Here is a 21,226-nt window from a genome sequence, read left to right as displayed (position 1 = left end):
CACATCAACCCTCCTTCGTGGAATCACAGTTTGCAACGACTTCAGCATCTTCAATCAGACCGTCGATCTCCAAGTTCCGGTTTCCTGCTTATTGTACAAAAGTATCTTTGCAGAAGCAGCGTCAGAAAATCATTGCAAAATACAGTGATATACAATAAATCGGCAAAAAGAACAACAAACAAGAAACAACAAAAGCGACAGAACGCTTTCAGCGCATAGCAATAAATCCACAACACGCAGAAAGGACTTCTTTATTAGAAGTCATTTACTATCAAGGCCTGGTGATTATGAAAAAACATATAATGCAGCAGAACAATCACTACAACATGCGGCTCCTTTCTTTGCAATGAGAAAAGCCCCAAAGAACCTCGCGCGCTGTCTTATTCGCGACTCCTGCCAAGAACCTTGACACTGTCAAGCACCGGCTCCCATTTCCACTCTGCGCAGTGAAGAGGTAAATTAGATCCAGTTCCCTTTTCTAGCGATTTTGAGTGCTCTCTTGCTGCGAATTTCATATACCACAACAACTGCACAATCCGCAAAGCATTCACCATGCCTCTTTTCGCACTGCTTTTTTCTTCGCCCATTACGTGTGCACAAACCGCTGAGCTGTCTCGTGGCCGAGAAAACAACAGGCACGCCATACCTGGCCGCAATATTTTTCAGGCTGTGTAAAAGCAAGGCTTTTCCCTAGTTGTCTAAGCAGGGATAAGATTCCTTATAAAGTGCTTGCATGCGTCAAGGTGCGGTTACCTCGTCAACACATCTACATATTCGCAGGACAGAGCCGTCGTCAGCAGAAGGTGCTAAGGCACGGTCAATGGAAGATAAAAATGTATTGCATAGCACCGGTGCAACACCAGGAACAAACATGTTTGTTCCAAAAGAAACAACAGTGGAGCTAAGCACAACAAGAATCTTTGAACACTAATACCTGCTAAAATTTGAAACGATGTAGCCCCATTGAAATCAGTACACTCGCGTATGCTGCCTCAGGCAGTTCTGCGCGTGGCACAGACTATAATAAACCTTCAACATCAATTGAAGATAAAAACCCAACGTCCGTCTGCTTTCTCAAAAAAGGTGTCACATCTGTCACATCCTTGGTGGCGAAGGGAAGAACACGGCTAATTTGCGGTTGACATGAATTGCTCTCGGTAACAATACATCTGAAAAGCACATCGGGCATATGCGTTACCTCTAAATGACCCTTCTTGCACTTGCTTGGGCTCCATATCCTTACACAGGCCTATCATTATGGTGTTATTTATTTATTTACTTATTTATTTATTTATTTATTTATTTATTTATTTATTTATTTATTTATTTATTTATTTATTTATTTATTTATTCAATACTGGTGTTCACTGGTGTTCAATTCATGGTGTTCACTGTGCAGGCTTGTCTCCTCACCTGAACGAAGTTTTTCTATAGCGCGGATTCGTTGTGATGACAGCCCCAACCTCCAACAAAATAGCCTCCCTATAGGAGGCCTATAGAGACCCCTTTTTGTTGGAGGTTGGGGCTGTCATCACAACGAAAAACTTCGTTCAGGTGAGCAGACAAGCCTGCAGAGTGAACACCATAACGATAGGCCTGTGTAAAGATATGGAGCGCACTAGCTCCTTTTTGTTGTATAGTTTGGGGCTGTCATAGACTGGCTTTCTCCCAAAAGGACGGTAGGCAGGGAGTAGTTGTAAGCTACTTCGAAAACGACGACCTATGACTTTTTTATGCTGATAAACAAGACGATTCGTGGAGATGACAGCCCCAACCTAAAACAAAAAGGCGGCCCTTTGTTGTAGGTTTGGGTGGTCATCACCACAAATCCGTCTTTTTTACCACCATGAAGAAGCCATAGGTCGTCGTCTTCGAAGTAGCTCACTACTTGCTGCCTACCGTCCTTTGGGAGAAGGCCATTCTGTGCGGTTCGCGTTAGGCGATTACTTCCGCCAGAAGCTCCAGGACTGCGTCCATGCCCGACGCGCTCCAGTGGACGCAATCCAGCCGCCTGGCCACTCCTATCCTCCTGAAAGAAATAACAGTCGTTATTTTGAGCGGAAAATGCTGACATCTTTACTTACCTTTCGTAAAAACAGTATTTCACGCGATTTTTGCGCAGTGTGAAGAGGCGGTGTATCTGCACTGGCACCACATTGTCTGCGTAGAAATGAAAGCAATCATTATATTTTATAGACTACGTTACGAACTAACTTACCGGGGTTCTATTGAGTAATCCACGTGTTCACTACTTTCAAAATGCGCCAGTGGGTGCTGTTGTGGGCTGCACGGGCGACGGGTGGTAGCGTGAGCAGAACAACCACGGCAAAGCGCCCGCGCAGCCACTCCACAATCTCCCGCACGAGCTGCCTTGCGTCGACCATGGTACGCGCCTGCAAGAAAAAAAACAACAGGGAAATGAGTTTGCACGCATAATGCCGATGCCGTAAACAAGCGTACCCTGGTAAGGTCGTTCGGGCCAACCAGGACGGCGACCATGGGCTCCACGTGAGCCACCCTGCGTAGTCGCCCGAGCAGAGTTGCCGCAGTCCCTCCCGGCATTAGGGTAGGACTTTCTGCGCGGCGAAATTTACCAGCAGTTAGGCACTGCAGTTTCAGAAAATGAACCATATTTGCTTCTACGGCCAAACTTACCGATCTGGCTTCGCGGAAGTCCAGAAGCACGCTCCGCCAACCGCAGGAGCATACTGTCCCCAATGAGCTGATGCTCGTAAATTTTCGCGGGTTGGTTTTGAAACATCTGAGTCAAAAAGAAAAAAAATTCTCTTAGGGAATCCCCAGTTATGCCGCGAGTATATGGAAAAAGCAATACTTACTGCTGATGATCGAGGATCCTTGTGACGGGACGACGGGTCGCAATGCGGTTGCTACGCTGCTGGCCCGTAATTTATACTGATGGGTGCACCCGGTGACCTCTCTCAGCTTACGTCATCCGCGCAGGTGTTTCCCGTCTCGTGGACAAAACTGGCGCTGTACCAAGAAGGCTCTTACCAGGAAAAGAAAGGCTGCGAGGCGTCTCTACTCGGGGACAAAGGCTCGCGAAGGATCGCTCGACACCCGCAAATTTTTTTTCAGACCCGAAAGCGGACAAGCTTTTTTTCATTTCCTGCCTAGCCTCTGCTGCCTTGCTACAGAAGGCCGCCTGCGAACCCCTAAATTGTACTATTGTACAGGGTCGTCCACTCTTACCTAGAATGCGCTAGCGCGTGGCCGTCCTCTTTGGAGGGTCGCTGCGTCCGAAACGGCTGCGCGTCGAATCGAAGTGGCAGATGACGCGAAGTACCATGTCCAGGTAAACCTTCTCCTGCGCCACTTTGCTGTGGTGAGCGACTGTGTCGCACGCGGTGGCCCTCTGAAGAGTGCGGCCTTCTAAGAGTGGACGACCCTGTACTTTCTCGACAGCTCCCTAGGAGTACTCGCGAAGTCACATGGCGACATTTCAAAGGTTTTTCATCAGCGGAAACATGGCTCTGTTCGTTTCCACAAAGAATGCGAGAGTGTCTTCCAGGAACGAGACCTTTTCATTGAAAACAAGCCTTCCCGAAAGCTCACTTACAGATTTCCGCAAATGTTCCATTCATCTTGCAGTTTTGCAGGGTGCAAAATGTCCCATTATCTAAAGTGACCATGCACTGCAATGGGCGTCGCGCAGGGAAGCCAGTGCTTTTGTAAAGGAAAACTTCAGGAACCGAAAAGCGGGGAAAGTGGGTAAGCTGCTGTGTGCGCTAACGTAGATGCAAGATCAACAAATAGCACATGCCTGCAGGCAGTCGTGATGCCATCTTCAACTTTTCGTATCAACACGTGGCTTGTTTACTCGAATATAGGCTTCACAAAACGTTTGACGCCGGGTATAAAAGCTAACTTCATTGGCTCATACTTATCATGTTGGGTATTGTACAATCATAACGAATCGCTGCACTGATAACTGGGTCTGCAGGCTTACAAAAATTTGCAACCATGCTGAGCCCCTCTGGCCACGCACCGCAAAAAATAAAAACGCACATGGGTGCTTCGCTGCCTTACTTGGAGGTTTCAGACAGGGCGTTGCACCTCCTACTCCTTGCTCTTCATTCTTCCAGCGTCCCCGGTCCTTTTCACTTCATTTTCTTTTTCCGTACAATGGTCCATTCTGCCATCCTATTCGTCATGTGAACGCGTAGCATTTTTCTGACCTCACACGTTTGCTGGGTATCGCTTCCTCGACTCAACATGGTAACCATCTTTCGTCCCAAGTATTCGTTACCTGTCCGACTCAGTAAAGCCGGCACAGCTGCACCGGGTCCTCGCCTCCTGGAATATCTGACGATTATGCCGGAGGCTGGATGTCCACGCACTGTGCATGGGCATGCAGCACGCTTTGACAGAGCTGGTTGTCCTGCAGCTGCGAAGGTTGCCGGAAGCGTTTTCAGGAACAGTAACCAATTTTCATGCAATTCCACAACTGTAGTAGAGGAAAAACCGCAAACTAAGCTACCTCGCTGCACATGATGCGAGCGCTGCACAGCTTGTACATTAAGTAGAACGTGTTGTCGGGCTAGTTTGTTGAATACTTCAGACATGGCAGTTGCGCGAAACACACACACACAAGACAGGTTACGGGACGAGCTTGTACATTCCGTTGGGGAAAGGTTGTGAGCGACGCTTACGATAAAGAATAAATGTCAGGTTTTTCGAAGAGACCTACACGGTTCTCTGCATCCTGTTACGATTGTGTGAACACGTGCGCTGCTTTTGTCGTTGCGAGATAAAAACGTCACTGGTGCTAATCTAATGCTAATCACGACTGTACTTCTGCTTTCCTGTTTCATGCAGGGCTATGGCTGCGTTGTTTATAAAGGAGGATGATAAAACATCATACAAAAACCTTCTTAGTGAATCTGCAAGAATCCAAAAGCCGGTTACGTACCCTGCAGAGCTAAAGCGCCTTCACTGTGGCGGCGTGGCCTATACTGGGGGCAGGTACTAGGTGGTGCACTGACAGCAATCGCGCATCTCCATCATGCTTATGACACGCTTTACACTCGCACTAAAAGGACGTCTTCCTAGCCGCTAATTGGAAATTGTAACATACCTCCTGCTGATACAGCATGATTGATTCGAGTGGAGAACACCCGTTTCCAAAGCTCTGCCTTGTTAGCCCTGCGTGACAAACGCCCTTGCAGTGTATGTCCCGTACTACATAAACCTCGTGTGTCAAAAACCCTGTGCCAGAAAGCTTGCGACAAAAGCCTCGTACCAAAACGCATTTGCCCAGCAGTGAGTTTGGCGAACACACTACCACGGCCGCTCAATGGAGGCTTCCATTGAGCGGCCGTGACACTACACTTGGTCCGGCAAGGCGATTGTGTAGTCTCAGCAGCCGTGCTCCACTGTACCGTGCTTCGCGTCAACCCCCCGCAGTTGTTGACGGAGCAAGCGTCGTTCCTGGAAAGAAACGCGCAACGCAACGCTTCACCACGACGGTGAGAGCAAGGGTTGGGTGCCGCGCTAAAGATTTTTATTACAAACCCCACTGCGCCCAGGGCGGGTGCGCCCTGACAACTTGTACCCACTCCCCGCAGCAGAGGCACACAGGTCTGTCTCCTCTTTCTAGCCTGGCCTTGGCTGCAGAAGAACCTTGGATTGGAACGGCCGCATGTCAATCGCCTTTGCAAAACATCAGCTTCGCAGAACTGTGAAACCCCCTCCCTATTGTAAGCAGCGTGACGTCAAAAAGTTGTGGCCCGGTTGGCAGAACTGACAACTTTTGGTTCTGAGCAGGTGTTGTTGGTCCCGAGGGCTCCTTCGCCGCCTTTCTACCCCGATTCGAGACGCCTCGCCTGCCCTCACAGGATAGAAGAGGGGAAACGCTTGCGCTGAATGACTTAGGGCGGGTGGCAGGAGCGCGCTCCAGGCGCCAGTGAATCCGGCCGGTGCCTCATAATAGACCTCTCCCTGATGTAAACAGTGTGACGTCAAAAAGGTGTGCCCCGATGGGCAAAATCGTCGACTTTCGGTTCTGAACCGGTTTTTCAGGTGCCGAGCATTCCCCCACCAGGATCGCCGCCAGGGGGCAACGCGGGTCGGACGCTCTGCACATGGGCTCCGGCTAAATGTGTGTGTTTCTCCGGAAATTTTCATCACAGCGACCAACCAACTGTCCAAGCAAGCGCCAAACATCTCCAGGGATTCGCAAGTCCAGGTGTGTGATTTGAACTCTTCCTTTCCTGGATTCCGGCCCGGTTTTGTGCAGCCGCGGAACGCCACCTAGATAAGCCTGACGGCAGCCTCACCAACGCGCCAAGCCGGCGAGCCCGGCCTCCCCATGGAGATCCAGGTGGAGGGACGCACCGTCCCAGAACACGAACTTCAGTCCGGCGACTGGATCGCCGCGTTGGGCCGTTCGTACAAGACTCGGGCAGAAAGGCAAGCGATTGCAGCAATTACCCATAAACCGCTTCAAACGCCTGGCACCGCCGGCAACGCTCACCCAAACGGCAGGAACGCCCAGCTCTCCGCCGCGACAAACGCCGTTGCGGCGCCGCAACGGGCGCCGCCGATCACACGTGCTTCACTCCTCGTCTCCCAGCGCAACAGACGAATACCGCCCCTGCCGTTAGAGGCAATCAGGGTTGTCTTCCGGCCGCGAGGTGAGCTCCTGCTATCTACCATGCCCGGAATGAAAATACGAGCTGCAGTTCAAGCCCAACTAACAAAGCCTCTGCCAGCCGACGCTGTGCTTCGTATCCACCCAACCAACAATACATTTACCATAGCCACAACGCACACCGAAACCGTTCAACACCTGATAGGAGTCACCCACCTGTCCATCGACGACACACGGTACGAGTGCACAGCTTATGCGGCACCGCCCCCGGGCGCCACTAGAGGAGTACTGACGAACGCCTACTATCAAGAGACGCCCGAGGAAATCTACAAATATATCGTGCAAGGGAATCCAGACCACACCATATTGGCTGCACGCAGAATGGGGAAGACCAACTCCATCCTCATTACATTCGACGCGGACAAGGTCCCCTACGCCATCAACTATATGGGCACCATCTACAGATGCACGCCTTACAGAGGTAGCCCAGACGCCTGCACGAACTGTAGGCAACCGGGCCACCGTTACGACGTCTGTCCCTTACCAAAGACTCATCTATGCCCCAGATGTGGGACACAACATCCCAGTACTGACCCACAGTGCATACCTAAATGTATCCACTGCAGCGGCCCGCACCTTACGGGCACAGGACCCTGCAAGGCACGGAACCCAGGCACAAAACGGCTTCAGTATCCTGCGAAGCAAGCCTTCCAACAACCAGACCAGCATCCGTCGTCTTGGCCTGCACTTACCCAGCCGCAGCAAGACCTCACGGGGTCCGCCGCAAGCAAACAGGATACATGGGCGCAGAAAGTGGCGCAGTCACCGCGAGGCTCTACACCGCCGGCGCACAGCACAATACAGCCAACCTCAACGCCGGAGAATGCAGCACAACGGCGGCTGCAAGAAGAAAACGCCATGCTCCTCCAACGCATCGCATTACTGGAAGCCAAGCTAAGTGCTACCTCTGGGGGACCATCCCCTTCTTCCTCACTTCCTTCCCCCACTTCTATCCCCACTCACGATCCTGTCTCCCCAAATCAACAAGACACTAACCCTCAAAGCAATGACCATCCCCCTACCGCACCCATGCATGAGGACCCAGAGCCCGATCTCGAACCGCTACCATCCCCGAGCAATAGCGCTAGAACAAGCGTAGCTCTCTCGGATGCAGACCTCCAAGCAGTGGCAGATCGCCTTGAAAACATTCTCTGTGCTCGGCTAGAAGCTCGCCTGGTCGAACGTATTGAACACACCATAGTAACTAAGCTAGAAGTAGCGCTTTCGCAAAAAATCGATCAAATGTTCGTCCAAATCTCTACAACCTTCCATAAAACGCTGGAAGAGCATGCAGAACGCACAGCCCGCAGATTTCAGGAAATAGAAGAGCATCTGGCTGGATTTGACAGTCACCCCTATCGTAAGCGCAAACCAAAGACACCAGAGCATCAGGACCCCCCAACCCCGAACATAAGTCATACTCCACCCACTTTAACGCAACAGGCACTCCCATCGCTGCCACATGATGGCGCCCTCTAAACCTTTATGCACGGTCTGGCGGTGGAACTGCCGGGGTTTTGGGAGAAAAAGAGGGATCCTCCAACAACTTCTGCAACGTGCTTCAGGCCCGGATGTCTTGGCGCTACAGGAACCGATTAACCGCATTACCCTGCCGGGATATACGCCTTATTTACCCTCATCGGAGGCACCACACAACGTAGCATTTCTTGTTAAACGTACGTGTCCCGTATTGGTGCACAGCTTCCCCGTTTGCGACATTGACCATATCTGCATTGAGCTTGTTCCCAATAACCCAAAATTCCACAGTCTCTTTATTCTCAACATTTATAGCCCCCCTAAAAGGGCTCTCCCAAACTTCGACCGGCTTTTCTCACTTGTCAAACAACTTGCGCATAAGCGACCCTTGCTAATTGTAGGGGACTTCAATGCCCCACACAAAGCATGGTGGTACCCTACAGACACTCCAAAGGGCCGCCGAGTCTGGCTGTCCGCACAGCAGGAAGGCTTCACACTTCTTACTGATTCCGATCACCCCACTCGTGTGGGAACAAGTGTGAGCAGGGACACCACACCAGATCTCACATTCACACACTCCATTCCTGATGCAAAATGGTGCAACACTAATGAAAATGTAGGCACCGATCACTACATTATAGAGATTACGCTCCATAGCCAAATTGGCAAACCCTCCCCTAAACACCCAACTATCACGAACTGGGAATCTCTCCGAAAATGCCGAAGCAATAGAACGCACGCGTCCATAACGGACATAGAGGCGTGGACCACAAAACTACAACAGGATATACGAGCAGTTACTCGCGCTACCCCCCCCCCCCGGATTGCCCCAGTGAGGCGGTAGACACACGCCTCTTGCGTTTGTGGGAGGCAAAAACGGGCCTTGAGCGCCGCTGGCATAAACAACGGTGGAACCGAACTCTTAAAAGAAGACTTTGTAGACTAAATGCAGAAATAGAGAAGCACGCAACCACTCTGATGAGGCAAAATTGGGAGACCTTATGCACTCGTCTCAATGGAAACATGAGTCTCTCTCAGACATGGCGCCTATTTAGGCATCTTCTAGACCCAACGCAGTCCAAAACGACCCAGAATCATAACCTCACTAAACTCATTCATGGCAGCACAGTTCAACCACAGGACCTCTTACAACAGCTTAAAGACCTCTACCTTCCACCATTCCCTGCCCAAACTCACCCCGACTACGAAGGCGCCCCAAACGCACTCTTAGACCAGCCCATTACAGAAGCTGAGGTAAGGGCAGAACTCCACAAACTGAACACATCCTCCGCTCCGGGACCGGACGGGATCACGAACAGGGCACTACGAAATCTGGACACCCCCTCTATCGAAGTCTTAACAGCCTATTTCAACGAGTGCTGGCATAACGGTTCCCTACCTCCTCAGTGGAAAACAGCGAAAGTTGTATTTCTGCCCAAGCCAGGCAAGCCGCTTCACCATACTAATCTCCGACCCATCTCTCTTCATGTGTAGGCAAGCTCTTCGAGCATGTCATTCAGACCCGACTCAGCAACTACTTGGAGGATAATGAGCTCCTCCCTAACAGCATGTATGGTTTTAGACCAGGATTGTCAGCGCAGGATGTATTCCTCCAACTACAACATCAGATACTGGAACCCAAAACAAAGGATACGAAAGTCATATTAGGAGTAGACCTCAATAAGGTCTTTGATCACGTTACCCACGCGGCTATCCTAACGAACCTACAATCCCTCGACGTTGGACAACGCATGTACAACTGCATTCGCGATTTCCTCAGTAATCGCACGGCCCATCTCTCATTCGGCCCGCATTCCTTAAACGACATCAACATCGGAGCACGAGGCACCCCACAGGGAGCGGTCCTCTCCCCGACTCTCTTTAACATAGCCATGATGGGATTACCTAAATTACTCAAGTCGATACCCAACCTACACTTCAGCTTCTATGCCGATGACATTACACTATGGACATGCCGAGGTAGCGACGCGGATATAGAACACCGCTTACAAACAGCACTAAATATCATTTGCACGTACGTCCATGATAGAGGGCTCTCATGCTCCCCCACGAAATCGCAACTTTTCATATACAAACCCCACCGAATGTCTGGCACACCACCGAATATTCAGCTCGTTTTGGGCAAGGAACCGATTCCCACAGTGCCAAAGGTTCGCATACTGGGAATGTTTCTCACTACTTCTGGCTCTCACACTGACACGATCCAAGCGCTACAAACGCACTCACAACAAGCCACTAGGCTCATCAAACGTGTGGCACACAGAAAATCGGGCCTACGGGAACCAAACACGCTTCGACTAACACAGGCTTACATCACCAGTAGAATAACATATGCACTACCGTATCTGCCCCTCTTAGCGAAAGATAGAGAACGCCTAGACGGCCTCATTCGGAGCAGTACGCGCACAGCTTTACGCCTTCCCCCATGCACTTCCACAGAGCGCCTTCGACTAGGAATACATAACACTTTCGAGGAACTCTGTGAGGCCACCAAAACGGCGCAACTAGCCAGACTCACACGCACCCCTGCAGGACGAGCTCTGCTGCAGTCTCTTCGCATATCGCCTGTCGGCGTTATACCCGGCACTGACACAATCCCCACTCCTATAAGAGCTGCAGTTCAGATACCCCCCCTTCCTAAACACATGCACCCGGAGCGCGATAAAAAGCGCAGAGAGGCCCGGGCCTTAGCACTACACAGAGCTTACGGAGAGGATCCCAAAGTAGCATATACTGATGCCTCGCTCTACGCATCAGGCGCACAGGCAGCTATAGTGGCTGTTCGCAGTGACGGCCGCCCCATCACGGCAGGAACCATTCTTACCTCATCCATAACCACGGCAGAGGAAGCGGCTATCGCTCTAGCCATCTCCTCTTCAGCCGCTACCAAAATTATATCCGATTCGCAAACAGCAATCCTAAATTATAGCACTGGTCGTATCTCTCGGCAAGCCAGCAGCATACTCCGACGCTGGAATCCCTCCAGAACCGTAACGCTCATCTGGGCGCCAGCACATGCCGGACTACCCGGAAACGAGGAGGCGCATGCCCTCGCCCGAGATCTTACCCTCCGGGCGGGTGAGCACACCGCCTCCTCCGTCGAAGGGGAGTGCCTGTTAAATTTCAGTGACATCCTACAACACTATCGTTCCAACAGACAGATATACGCACCTCCTCACCCTTCGCTATCAACCACGCAATCAACTTTCTGGCGCAGGCTTCAAACTCGCACACTCCCATACCCGATAGTCATGCACGGACGCTTCCCTGACCTATTCTCCTCCTCCTGTCGACTATGTGGCAAACCAGGCGACTTTCTGCATGTTCTGCTCACCTGTTCCACTTACCCGCACCCCCCTCCCCCAGAGGTGGCACTCACTTACTGGGAACAGCTGATGTCCAGTTCAGCACTCCAAGATCAACGACTCGCCATCACCAGTGCCTCTAACAGGCTGGCCCTCCAGGGTCTGGCACACCATTTGTAAGGGAGGAACCCACTGTGTGGGCCACTCCCGCAGGCCATGAGGGGGGCTCTGCCCCCCACCTGTAATTTGCCATGGCCAATAAAGTTTACACCACCACCACCATTCCCCCACCAGCTTTGTTCCCTGATTCGAAACGCCTGGCAGCCTTTCTTCTCCCAGTGTGAGCCTTCTCGGTACGGCACATGTTTTGCCCATCGGACCAGAAACACGTGCGTTGATGACGTGTGTCTTGAAGGAAGTCAGTTTTCTTTGCACGTGTTGGCCTGCCTGCAAATCTGTATGCGCAGTCGCGTTTTTTTTTTTTTTTTTCAGGTGAGAAAAATGCAGAGCCTAAGATGTGTATCCCAGTACAATGGGGTTTTGTTACATTTTGCGCTAATAATAATAAACACAATCTTTATGCGAGCATAAAATAAAGTGCCTCTAAACAGATATGCGAAGCTGAAGAGATTACCGCGCATGCGGGAACACTTTATTTGCAGAGCCATAGCTATATGTGCTCATTCATGTGCAAGCAAACATTTTGACTTAGAAGTTACATTCAGCCAGAGCAATGCCTACTCCCGTAATATCTTAGAATTTCATGAAATATTGAGGAAAATAGATGTGTGTGTAAATGATGGCAGATTTTTTTCACGTTTCATGACCATGCACACAAAAGCAACCGCTGTGGCAAATGCTATTTCAAGGCCGGAATGCGAAGACAATGCAAGCATGCTGCTGCTGTATGCTTTTTTGTAAACAAGCATGAGGAACCGTCCTGAGCAAGAGGCTGAAGCGTTCGTCAGATCTGTTAAAATGTAGAGTTCCGGCCCCTTCCAATTAGGTTTTTTTCATAACCACGCTAATTAAAATCTGGTCGCAAATGTTTATCAGCTAGACGAGCACAATTTTGAAAATATTTATGGTCTTTCTTTTAATTTGTGAATACGGATCGACACTAACGTCATTTTATGTTCCCCGCTTTGTAAACCAGGTCGAAAAACAATTTGCGATGTAAAACCTGCTTCCCACATAACCTTGCTGAATTATCCTGAAGTCCTTGATGGTGTTGGTGAGAGGGCTTCGAAATCTGCTGAAAAATAGCTCTTAGACGAAATGTTTTCACCAATGTCATCCACAGACCACGCAGCCAAAGGACTTCATACCGGTTTCCAAGAAATTTCACCGGAAGCTCTCGGCCCCTCGTGTTCACGGAACTATCCTGAGTAGTAGTAGTAAGTGGCTTTTATTGCAAATGCAAAAGAAGGTAAAAGGATTCTTGCCAGCCCCGGCATCTGCTATCATGTCTAGAAGCACCTGAGCTGGGGCTGGGGGATGGAAATGGAAAGCGAGATGACAGTGAAGGAGAAAACAAAGGGTAGAGAGAGAGGGAAAGAGGGAATACCTTCCCACCTGCTTGTATTTCCATTACGCGAGGCGATACAGCCAGTGGGAAGGACCGCGAAAAGTTTCAGCAGCCTCGCGTTGCCGGCGACCTGACACGTGAGGCGCGCACTTCGGGAGAGGGCGACCGCGCTCTCTCTCTCTCTCTCACACACACTTACACTACGCTCGCCCGCTCCGCAAGCTCCCCTCTCACTCGCATGCACCAAGCTGCCCCGCACGCCCGCAGCACAATTTTCTCCATTCTTGACCGGAGCGGAATTCCAGCCATGACTAACAATGAGGGACACCACCCCTTTTGAGCACCCGCGAGCAGATTGGCACGTGCACATAGAGGAAGTGCCAGCGGTGCGAGCAGCAAGCCCACCATAGCAGACTTCCATATTTATGCAACTCACCTACTCCTATCTAGACACTACACGCGCATTCGTGCAGCGCCATGCGCAGCAAATGTCGCTGTACTATTGCGGAGCAGCTCTTCCGGAAACCGCGCCATTTACAAGAGCTAGTTTTGAATCATAATACCCTGTAGCCGAGACTGACAACTGATTGCAATTCTAGCGATTTCGGTATCCGTGGTTTGCACACCGCTGAGGAAAAGTACTGGTATTTTATGCAGTGCAAACAATGGCAAGAGATGCTGGCATAGTTTTTGCTGCATTGTGCGCATGCATATCACCAGCTACGCTCCCATATACCTTTCAAGAATGTTATCCGTGCATTCTTTTTTTCTTGCAGTGTGTGATTGACATATAATTTCGGGGGCATGCTTTGCATTCACTACAATGCTAGTGAAATCGCACTGTCCACACATGCACTTCGCCAGTGGTAGAGGCAGAAGCAGAAGGCTTCATTCACTTCCATTGATGTGCATTTTCAAAAGACAAACGCATGTTCCTTATAAAAACAGGACCATTTTATTGCAACATCTGCTAAGCACGTTCAGATGCCTTGCACAACTCCCCCACACATCATGGTGGCTGCCTGCAAGCAAACAAGTCCATACCAATGTCATATGTGAGTCTATTTCCAGGAAGTGACAGGAAATGTCAGAGCTCAAAAGTGGGTATTAGCTTGTTCTTTACTGCTCAATCATTGCAGTTACTTTCCATTGACTTAGTGTTTCAGTAACACACAAAGACATATGCTTACCTCCCGTCATACAAAAATGTGAGGGCAGTAATGGAAAAGGAAAGAAAATATGTGCCTAAACATAGCAAGTGGACTGAAAAGTCCTTACATACATCTAAGTAATTTGCTGCCACTGTAACAATGAGAGCAGATATGTTAGGATAAAAGCCTGCTGAGCACGACAGAAACATATTCTGCTTACGCCATACAGGGTGATACAAAGCTGCTGGAACAATGATGCACTGCTTGTTTTGATGTCACCAGCAGTTCACGAAGAAAAAGCTTACCAGCAGAAGGCTGTATCCATTACACACAAGCAGAAAAATGTGAGCTGTGAGGTTGAATATCCCTTGAAAGTGTATATTGATACTGTGCTTCCAAGGAAAGTGAACGCCACAAGCGGGCTAGTAGCAAAAGAAAAGACGCAGCTATAGAACAGAAGAAAAGAAAGTAATGGGCAGGCATAAGAAGTACAACATGTCCAACTAAGCTATACTTGGGAAAAAGAAACAACTCAACAGTGCCGTTGTAACGCACATATAAAAGCCCCACATTTTTGAAAATATAAAGCGGAAAAAAATGAAAACACACTGTTTCATGTTTCATATAGCAGCGATCTCAACGGTTATGTTTGAAAATCAATTAGAAACTTATTTAGAGTGCATTCATCCACAAATGTGCTTCAGCGCCTTTTCAGCTAAGGAAAACACCCAACTCAAGGAGGGCTGTGTAGCTTTTAAGCATTTGTATGAAACAAGTGATAAGTTTATAGCAAAAATACCCTCTATAATGATTTTACCTAACATATACTCACCTACGAGGCCATAACAGGAGGGCGTAAAGAAAAACTATATTGTTGCAAAAGAGCAAACGACTAGGCGAGGTCTGATGGTCTGCAGCGGCAAGTCTTCAGGGAGTGCAGACATGTTGCATGCCATTTTGAAAATACAGTACCAGCATTTTTTCCAGCGCTAGATGTGGTGCGTATAAAAATTAGGCTCCCCGTTAAATTAGGCTCCCCGTGCTGCCAAATGCCACTCGCATAGAAAGGTGTCCATCCCCCCACAACGTAAACTGCCGCTTCCACGCACTGCGAGCTCCTAACGAGCTCAGGAGGAATGCAAAACGCAAACGCGAAATGTTTTGCGCAATACAGAATCAGCAGGTGATTTTATCGCCTTGTATAAGCTGTAGTATATTGTCAGCGCGCCTTCAACTACCATTCCACTCATGGCGACGCCACTGCCCGCCCTGCCTACAACCGTCCCTGCAGCCAGCCCCACCTATCTCACCCTTCAGACTCCACGCACGCCTAAGTCCTTTCACGGTGACCTGTTTGAAGATGCCGAAGACTGGTTGGCTCAGTACGAACGGGTCGCGACCTTTAACTGCTGGGACGACGCTACAAAGCTGCGTAACGTGTACTTCAGCCTTGAAGACTCCGCACGAACGTGGTTCGAAAACCATGAGACTACTTTCTGTACGTGGCCGGACTTTCGACGTCAGCTCGTGAGTACGTACGCCAACAGCGACCGCCGGGAGAGCGCAGAGCGTACACTGTCCTCTCGAATTCAGCTTCCCAATGAGGGTGTTGCTATGTACGTCGAAGATGTGACGCGTCTTTGCCATCGCGCCGATCCGGCCATGCCTGAAGAAAAAAAGCTGCGGCACCTGATGCGCGGCGTAAAAGACCAGCTCTTTTCCGGCCTCGTGCGGAACCCGCCCAACACCGTCGCGGAGTTTCTGGCCGACGCCGTGCACATGGAGAAATTGCTGCAGCAGAGATCCCATCAGTACGACCGGCAACTGCGTCAAACTTCGACTCTATCAACGTTGGACCGGTTCGACCATGAACCCAGGCCGAATCCGGACTCCCTTCGCGAACTAATCCGTTCCGTGGTCCGCGAGGAGCTGCAGCACCTTCAAGCCACCTTTGCCCCTCGCATCGATTCCGTCACCAGCGTCATCCGCGAGGAAGTCCGGCAGGCACTCAGGGCACAAGACGCTGCAGCTGTGCCGGCGCCGCAACCGACCCCATACGATCCCGCGTCGTGGAAGCTGGCTCTATAATTAAAAGAAGGCTCCCGCTCCCAGTCTTGGGTTCTTGCCGACGCCTACCTTCGCATATAATACCGCGACGCAGGAAACCACCCAGTTCACCCCGTTTCGTCTCGTGTATGGCAGAGAGGTCCGCATGATGCTAGACGCCATGCTGCCGTACGGCGACACAGAGCTTCCCCCTGAAGCTGGCCACTTTGTGGAGCAAGCAGAGCAGGCCCGTCAGCTGGCCCGCTTGCACATCAAGGACCAGCAATCCGCCGATGCCCGACACTATAACCTTCGGCACAGGGACGTGCACTACGAGCCCGGCGACCACGTGTGGGTGTGGACACCCGTGCGCCGCAAGGGATTGTGCGAAAAGTTTATAAATAGGTACTTTGGCCCGTACAGAGTCCTGCGCCGTTTGAACAGCGTCAACTACGAAGTTGTACCCCATGGAACTGTGATCGTCGGCCCTCAGCGTCAACGGCCTGAAATTGTGCATGTAGTACGCTTAAAGCCGTACTTTTCGCGTGACTGAGCGCTGCGTTCACGCTGTGTTTCTTACCTTTTTCCCCTTACCCCACGTGTGACCTTGACTCTCGCCGCATTTCATTTAGCGCAAGTTGTATAGTTCACCTCACCCCTATTCTTCTTGTTTTTGCTCCTCCTCCTCTCACTGTACATACCCCACTCCACATCGAGACGATGTTTCCTTTCGCGGGGGGGGGGGGGGGGGGGGGGGGGAATAATGCCACGCGCCTAACGCGCCGCGCGGCCTCCGCGCTGAATCGAAGACGACGACGAAGCGGCGGTGGACTCTCGCGGCGCGCTTGTTCTGTTTGGTGTCGTGGAAGCTGGCTCTATAATTAAAAGAAGGCTCCCGCTCCCAGTCTTGGGTTCTTGCCGACGCCTACCTTCGCGGCTCCTCTGGTCGTGACAATATTTTTTAGAAATGCCAACAGTTTATAGACTTACTTCAGAGCGGAGTGAAGAAAAAAATTCCATCTGCCACATCTGGGATCCAACCCGCGACGTGCGCATGCTCAGGACGAGAGTCGTCATATAGGTACATAAAATATCCCTCAATGCCCTCTGTGACTTTTAAAACTCATCGCCTATTTCTAAACACAAGCCCCTCAACTCTCCAATTTAGAGCCACTTCTACAGGACCCCAGCTAAGGAACAAAGAATTATGCAGCAGATTTGTGCTCTCGCCTTACGAAATGTCACAGTGCCGTGACACTCGTAATCTTGCACACGCGTTCATGAAAAACCGCACTCGATAACACACACTACGAGGTAGCTCACGCACGCGACACAGGTACAGTTGGGACTTCAATGCACATACTAATAACAAAATTGCGGTCCGAATGACTCACCTGCGTTTGGCCCTGACATCAGCCATGCGCGTACGAAGCTTTGTCATCGTCGACCTTTTGCGCTGAAGGTATCGCCGCCGATTCCCCATTTGACACTTTTACACACAAAAAAACTGGCAAGATAACGTGATAAAAAACGGCGCTGCACATAAATACAAAAGCACAGTAAAAAAAACACCAACAAGCAAAACAGCACGATACGCCGATGACAGCCTGCTGAGCAGCCGAAGAAACGACCGCCTTGCTTCAAAATGTTTGACAGCGCCACTGTCGTTGACCGGCGGAACTCCATTGTTGAGTCAAAACGCCCGCGAGATTCAAATGCAGCAGCCCCGTCGACCAACAAAGCGGGCGAGTGCAAGCTAACATGAGTCGTTTATCATACCCAAATTTACATCACTGGTAGTATTAAGACCAGCGACTTCAGTTCCTGTCAATAAAGCCTGGAATATAGCAGCGATCTTTCGCGCTGGATGTATTTTGCGGAGGTTACGGAGCACAAAAACTGGAGCAATTGAATGGCGCAGTACTACCGTTCTGTTTGTCATAGCGAAATGCCGACTTGAGAGGATTTGGAATATTTCATAAATATTTCGTGTGCCGAATTTGTTCCCTATACGACCTTTACTTGCTTCTACAACTCAGATAAAAAAGCGCAGTTTCTAGGTTACGACCAACTTTGAACAATGAAAACTAAAAAATTATGACATGTAGCTCAATGAAACTTTCAAGAATTAACAACATGGGTACTATCTACAATCCTGCTAAATATTTTTGTGATTTATGAATTGGACTAGGAGTTATTAATGCGTCATTCTTTTAAATTTCACACTTATTTATGGCACCAGTTCTAAATAACTACCCAATATAACTCAATAACTTGCCTGTTAGGTTCTCGAGTCACACTTCATCTAAAAGCTGCAGAAGCAGTTTTCTTTTCGGAGCAGTAGTTTTCGTAAACAGCAAAGCAAACGCAGGCAAGTCGAGCAAAAATATCGTTTTATGCCCCTCGCTCTTTTGCTCACTGCTATTATACTAACGTGAATAGCTTTTAGCGACACATACCATCGCAAAGAAGATACAATTATCTTTACAATGCGCTCAATATCATTTTTCTAGCGCAAACGGATGAGCCACACCGTTCACACAAACATGACGAAAAACGGCTGCTGACCGCCGCTAGCGTGAGCGCGCAGAACAAGGACGACACTGTAACGGGCTCGCGCGTGAACTGTTAGTTAGTTAGTGTATGGGGTTTAACGTCCCAAAGCGACTGAGGCTATGAGAGACGCCGTAGTGAAGGGCTCCGGAAATTTCGACCACCTGGGGTTCTTTAACGTGCACTGACATCGCACAGTACACGGGCCTCTAGAATTTCTCCTCCAAAGAAATTCCAGCCGCCGCGGCCGGGATCGAACCCGCGTCTTTCGGGTCAGCAGCCGAGCACCATAGCCACTGAGCCACCGCGGCGGCGCGCGTGAACTGTGTCTGAGGCGGTTGGCTTCAGACTTCCTTTACATACCCTTCGTAAATAGTTCCCCTTTATCATTTTTTGAGGCCTGCGAGAATATTGCGCTAAGTAAACCAACAGCGAAACAGCAAACAATTCTCAACCTGTACATGTGGTGCCGCGTTTTCACGAACGTTTCAAGTCGCAATTGAGTTCCTAAGTTCTTTGAACACAAAAAGCTTTCATCAACAACAGTATAGACGAGAAATACCTAACGAATTCTATTTATTAAATATTGTGTAAAGAATCTGCTTACTTCTTCAAATTTTACTCTCAGTTGAAGCACTGCCAGTGCGTAAACGCTCAGACATTAAAGCTCTTGCATAAGCAAGGGTAGGTAATGATCGAAAATTACTGACAAATTATGAGACGCAAGGAAAGAGATCGGCTGAAGACATATTTACACAACCACGTTTGTTTAGCGTTCGGAGAAAGTATTTCAGTCTTGTGATTATGCGCTAATAAAAGAAATCGTTCTGGTTCGTCTGTGTAAAGAAACCGCTAGCTCAGGAAAGATATCGTTGATTCGGTTAGTCCAGAGAAGTACCGCAGATTCCACGCGAGATTAGCCTGAAAAAAAAAAAAAAAAATAGGCTAGGTCATACGGAACATCCACCAGCACATAATAGTGAGTATGACAAAGAAATCGCAGCTGCATGAGGATGCATGCAGGCAAGGGCACAATAACCCGCGGTCCGTTGTCATGCTTGACGTGTTGTCACCCGTCATATACGATGTAAATTGTTGCTACTCTGATTTAGCGCCCATCAGCGTCGTGGTGGAGATAATTAATCGGCCACTCTCCTCTACGTCTGCTCTCGCAGTACACATGCAGCTTCTGGACGTTAAACCCCACATACCTTACCATGCCGTGCCCTACTGTACCATACCATAACGTGCTATACCATGCCATGCTGTGGAAAACCATGCAAGTTACGTGCCCCAATACTAGCCACTTGTTCTGTTAATCAACGCCACTCAAGAAAAAAAGCAGCACTCGATGCTTCAGGACCAATGGCCTTGCTTTCCATAAGCTTGCCGTCCCGGTTAGCTCAGTTGGTAGAGCGACTGCTCCGGTGAAGTGGTGGTCCCGGGTTCGAACCACGGACCAGGACGAATTTTTCTTTAACTACGAAGTTTCTGAGAAAGCTGTATAGCTTTCCTTTGTAGCCGTATGGCTACGCTTGAGTGGATGCCAATCAGTAATTACTCCCTTATTACAAATTTACTCCACCTTTGGGGATTCCCCTAAACATTTGACCAGCACTTTTCCCTTCCTCTCTTTTAGGGCTGCCAACTGTTCGATTCATCCGGGTGAGAGTGGAGTTGGAGCGCCGCACAATGCCCCGGATTATTTTTACCGTAGCTGCTCAGTACTCAGTGGAGGCCATTTTATGCATTTTCTTAAGAACGCGATTTGAATAGCAATATGCGTCTGTACTTCCCGCCCAGGCCTGTGGCATGCGCTGTAAACGGTAATTGCGGAAGTGAGTGAACCTGTTGCGTAAGTGTAGATGTAAGCTAATTAAGCTGCTGTTGTAGTCTTACTTACGTTTCCAGAACTCCATTGGCATGTGAAATAACTGCTTCCTTACGGTGGAGCAATTGCCGGCAGAATAAGCAAGGCTAATTCCACCTATAGCTTAAAACAACTCAACTTAACTCTGCTTCGAGGAACGCTTCTACCAAAGAGGAACAGCGTCATGCAACCGAAGCCAGAAGCACCGCAGAAACACTTCTTAAGAAGAAACTGCCGATTTGCCTACGCGAAATTTCGATCGGGACGAACTTGACTGAGCCTTCCCAGCTAGGTTGTTGGCGCCACCGGACAGTACAGGCGCAGTAAGTGATCACTGAACCTAACAGGCAAGTCGGGAGAACCAAGTTCGCCTTCTCACGTGAAGCTTTGTCTCAATTTCTTGTAAGCCGTCGGCCACTATTACCGCTGCTTCGCATCTCATAAATCCTGCGAACATAATTACGTGTCTGACAGGTACCAGATGCTCTCTTGCACGCAAACTTTTAATATACTGCATGACTGATATATATACACGCTTCTGTTTTACATCGCGCTGCTCGATAGCGGGAGCTGCCTTTGTAACGTATATCGTAGTTTATCGTTTCA

Source organism: Amblyomma mixtum, chromosome 9 (assembly GCF_055824585.1).
Source record: "Amblyomma mixtum isolate Tamu chromosome 9, ASM5582458v1, whole genome shotgun sequence".
NCBI classification, from domain to species: Eukaryota; Metazoa; Arthropoda; class Arachnida; order Ixodida; family Ixodidae; genus Amblyomma; species Amblyomma mixtum.
This window is presented reverse-complemented; position numbering follows the sequence as displayed.